Below are 5,199 nucleotides of genomic sequence, written 5' to 3' on the forward strand. Positions count from 1 at the left end.
ACATAGAGACATTTAACGAGGATGTTATCTTGGTGAAAGGTGAAAACGATGAGATGAATAAATACCTATTGAGCTTAGGACTCCAAGTTGGGTCAAAGTTTACGCCATAAACATTTATAATGTTGCTATAAACGGTAGAGAAGTATATATAGTATGAGGAAAAATTGGTTGGAAGTAAGGTCATATATAGAAGAAAAACAAACAAAACTAAAGGAAACAATAGCACTGCCAATAATAGAAATGGGAGATTTTGAAAGAAGGGACAGTGTAACAGAAATACCACAAACCCAATCGAAAGTGTAGAGGGGGCCCAACCTTTAAACTATATCTCATGCCTTTAAATACATCAATGGAAGACATTTGGAGAGGATTATCAATGCAGAGTTTCGCGAAGAGGGGGTCAAATTCCCAAAAAAGGTTCAAAAGCGCCCCAACCTTAATAGGTTATGATAGTACTGTTTTCTCAAAGGCAACAACCACAAAACTAAGTAGTGCATCTAGTTGAATGAGTAAATAGAATACTTGATTAAACGATGTAAGTTGTTAAGGCTTACTACTTAGGAGAAAGGGAAAATGAGGAATATAAGGTTTAAAGATAGAAGTACCTAAAAGAGAAAGAATGAAGTTTCCGAAGTGTCTAAGGAGGATAAAAAAATTTAAAAACAAGGAAAAGAAAAGAGCTATGTGCGGCCTACACCGTTGTTGTAGGGATGTTCTTTGAGTGGGAAAATCATCTCATATTGATGAATTTTGAAGGAGATACTTTTGAGTTATGTGAGAATCTCTCCTTTAATATTGGGATAAATTTTGAAAGAGTGAAGATAGAGAACCGTAGGCGGAACACTTACTTGGAAGTGGTACCATCGCAAAACTAGCTAGAAACAAAACTAAACTCTAACAATGGCTTACATGTTTCATCTCCCAACTCCTTTCTCTCAAATCTACCCTCTCAAACCCAAATTCCATTTCACCAACCCCTCCCTTTTCCTCCTCTCCAAAACCCATCATTGCCACAATATCAAACCCATTCACCCTCTAAAATTCACCATTAACTCCACCGACATTTAAAAAGAACAACAAAAAAAAAACTTCACCCTATTCAAAAAAGTTGCGCTTGGAAGAGATATTCGCTGTCTTGAACACCGGAATCTACGAATGTGTTCATGTGGGTATTAATACAATGAATGTGTAGGTGATCCATCGTATCATGTTTCTCTTAGTTATAAATTCGAGAAGCTTCCAAATGATTGAGATGTTCTACTTGTGGTGCGACACATAGTTTATTTGAAAGCAAAATGTTGAGATTGATAGGTTTGCTCAGAATCAACAGTATGGACTAGGTGGAAATTATCTCACTTCTAGTCAGAAAATTGTGCTTATTTATGGTACTTTATTGTTTTTGATTCTGTGTGAGACAGGTGCTATGAGCTTTGAAAGAGCATTATGTGATATATGGGATAGCATAAGCTTTATGCCCTTATCCATATGCAAAAGGCTAGAACTAGGAGACTTGAAACCAACTAATATTTTTTTGCAACTTGCGGATAGGTCGATTAATATGCCTAATGGGTTCTAGAGGATGTTCCCATTAGGGTCGAGCACCTCTATAAACCTATTGACTTTGTGATAATTTACACATAGGAGGATTTTCATGTCCCCATCATCTTAGATAGACATTTTATGGCTACTGTCAGGACCATCATCTATGTGAAACAATTGAGGCTAACATTTGAAGTGGGAGAGAAAATGATCAAATCATGCTACCTCATTTAATGAATATTACTGATGTCTCGGACTCTAGTTGCAGTCTTGACATGACTTATCAAGATGTTAAACGGGACGAAACTAAAGAGAAGAAAAAGGAGGGGAGAGAGAGAGAGAGAGAGAGAGAGAGAGAGAGAGAGAGAGAGAGAGAGAGAGAGAGAGAGAGAGAGAGAGAGAGAGAGAGAGAGAGAGAGAGAGAGAGAGAGAGAGAGAGAGAGAGAGAGAGAGAGATGTGGTCCATGAAAAACTAAACCTAAAATATGAACCTCTACACAGAAGAAAAGAAAGGGGTAAAGGATATGAAACTTGGATTGATTAATTTAAATGGACCCCTAATGTTTCCAGGAAAAATGTTAAGGACTTGACCCTAAAGGAAGAACCCTCTTGAGGGTCAAAATGTCGAGTTAAACACTTCGTGGGAGGCAACATGCATTTTTTATTATTAATTTATTTTATGTTTATTGCATTTTGTAGGATTGTTCATCGTTAAGGAAAGATAAACTTGAGAAAAAGAAGGCAAAAACAACTGAGAATAGAGAAATATTTAACTGAAAAAACCCAAACACCCAAATCAGGTCGAAAAGCTAACAAAGCCAAAACTTCCATAGTAAAAACAGAGGCCAACACGGTTGGGTCGTGTCACCTGAAACGGGTTGTGCTGGCTATACACAACCCTCCCACAAAACAACACGCCCCCTCAAAATCCTGGGTACAACCCGATTGGGCCGTGTTGTACAACATGGGTCATGTTGTACCTAGGCCCCTCCTAAAAACCTCCATACACAATTCTAGGGCCTAACATGGGTGACATGTGTTGTGTAACACGACTGTATTGGCCTGGAAAAAAAGTTTCAAAAGTTTTAAAATAAACTTTTCCCATTCTCATAGACCCCATCAACCACCAATTTTAACCAACCACATAAATTTTAACTCCAATAACCCCCAATTTTCACATGTTGTTTACCATTTTAGCTTCACTCCCTCTCTCATTATTATCACCTTATTCCCCTTTCTCTCCCAAACCACCATTTTCCTCCATTAAGACACCACAAAAAGCTTTAACCTTTAACCACTTGCCCACCCCAAAATCAAAACCATCTTTACAAAATCTTTCCCATGAAGAAGAATAGCGATCCAAAACGCAGCAGAAATTAAAATTTTCTCCTTCAGTGATCCTTACGAATGGGCATGATCAGTGATAGAATCGTTACCTCTTGTGGCGATTGAAGCCTTTGATGCAGATCTAAGGAGTGATCACGGACGTTGAATGGTGACAACGCCTCTACTCAGTCCATACGAACGGATTCCTTCAATCTCAGTGTTAGCTGCTACGAATGAAGGTTTTGAGTGAGAGAGAGAGAGAGAGAGAGCTAAACAAAATTTCAACTGAACAAATGCTTCTTCACAAGGGTTTTATTTATAGAATCACTTGTGTGGGCTGCAAGATAAAAAACCCACTTAAGTTTATGTGGCCCATATCTTATGATATGCCAAAATCACTTAAGTGCGTGGTACCTTACCATATTTCGTATTCCACTTAAGTACACCGTACCTTACGATGTTCTATAATTCACTTAAGTGCACCGTATCTTACGGTGTTCCTCATTTACTCTATCTCTCATCAATTCATCCTTTTGTGTGTGACCCTGTAGGTTTTCAAGACATTGACAATTATATTAAATCATATATTTAACATAATAAACATGAGCGGTATCTAGCAACACATCACTGCTACCCAAGACACGAAAATGTCATGTGATATGACAAATCCTTTTGTGATAATACTTATGTGTACAATTACCATTTTGCCCTTATGTCTATATTGAGCACAAGGCATAGACTGTGCCATCCTTGTCCAGTTCAATATTGGACCCTTAGACATTTATCCTGTTACGCAGGATGGGCAAATCCCGTCTAGGTCACTCATGTCCCTCAGCATTCTTCGTGGAGTACCCATCAACTGTCTTTATAGTCATCTAGTTACGGACAACGTTTGATCAACAATAAGACACTCGACTCTACATCTAGGGTCCATAGTGGTTTCAGGTCGAAGGGTGGTATACACCACTATCACCATGAGAATAACTTATGACACTTTTCATAACATTCTATATAGTATTCTCATAGCGGGTCAATCCAGTATAAATATTACTCTTAATATTCATACCTATGTTTAAGCCTTGATAACTCCTTATCCATGATCCATGAGATGTGATCATTAGTCTATATACATAATAGTCTTAATGCTTTAATGTTATCCCACTTTACAACAAAGCTCGACTACAAATACTTTAAGAATAATGTCCTTATGTATAATGGGATCTCATGATTAAGTCACACTTGATACATTAAACAGACTAGCTATTCTAGGAACTTTATTAAACAAACATAATAAAGAAAAAGCCTTTTATTATTAATAAATAATTCGATACAAGTACCAAAAGTATTGGCCTCTAGGGCTTACACCAACACCCCAATCCTTACTCTAAACCACATACTACCCTAAAAACACCAAAACCCAACTTCTAATTTTTCTCCAAAAACTTTAAAACCCGGCCATGGTTCTAAGAAAGTGAGACAACGCAAAGCAACCGGCAAATTCACAAAAAAGAGAGGAATGAGAGTTCTTCTCGATCAAACCCTCATGGGATAGTGTTCAAAAACAATGACCAAGTGACTAAGTAAGAGGTGATGTCTCAACGACATCTTTTTCCCACCAGGTACATTGATGATGAAACTATGTCCACTATATGTATTAAAAATGAGACTGGTCGGTTTTTTAATGCAGTAGTTCTAGGTGAATTTGATATACTAGATTCACCCGGTTATGAGAATATCACCTTAGAGTTTTTTAGTACTTTACATGCCAAACTGTATAAGCTCTATGAAATGGGCTCACTAACAAGCACAAGGATAATAACTTTTCTCATGTATAATGAGAACCATGAGCTGCATATAGAGATTGTTGCCTAAATCCTCTGCCTGCCTACTGAAGGGCTTGGTGATGTCCCAAACTCTTTATACAAGTCAATTTTGGAGGTCAATTTCTAGAGAGACCATGTATGATCCAACCAATGCCAAAGCCTCTCATATACAAAACCCCAAGTTTAAATATATGTATAAAGTCCTGGCTCATTTGATATTTGCCAGTGGCGACAATATAGGGGTGGCAGGTCAAAAAGAGCTTTATTTTTTACATGCCATGGTTGAAGGTTGTTCTGTAAGTGCCGTTGTGTTTTTTGTTAGGCACCTCCAAAGGATCTTTGCTTTTAATATGGGAGACAGCTCAATCAGGGGATTGATTTCCACCACTGCTAAACATCTAGGATTCACTTTCAATGAAGAAAACTTCCTGCCCATTTTTGCCAAGACTCGGTGTGATATGGAGTGCCTCGTTAGTATGGGCATGATTAACCATTCAAGGGACACATACTC

The 5,199-nt window shown here is 37.8% G+C and overlaps 1 pseudogene; it reads left to right on the top strand.

Moving 5' to 3' along the window:
- Positions 1-900: 900 nt before the first annotated feature.
- On the top strand, positions 901-1,576 carry LOC127121704 (uncharacterized; annotated as a pseudogene).
- The last annotated feature ends 3,623 nt before the right edge of the window (positions 1,577-5,199 follow it).

Source organism: Lathyrus oleraceus, chromosome 2 (assembly GCF_024323335.1).
Source record: "Lathyrus oleraceus cultivar Zhongwan6 chromosome 2, CAAS_Psat_ZW6_1.0, whole genome shotgun sequence".
NCBI lineage: Eukaryota > Viridiplantae > Streptophyta > Magnoliopsida > Fabales > Fabaceae > Lathyrus > Lathyrus oleraceus.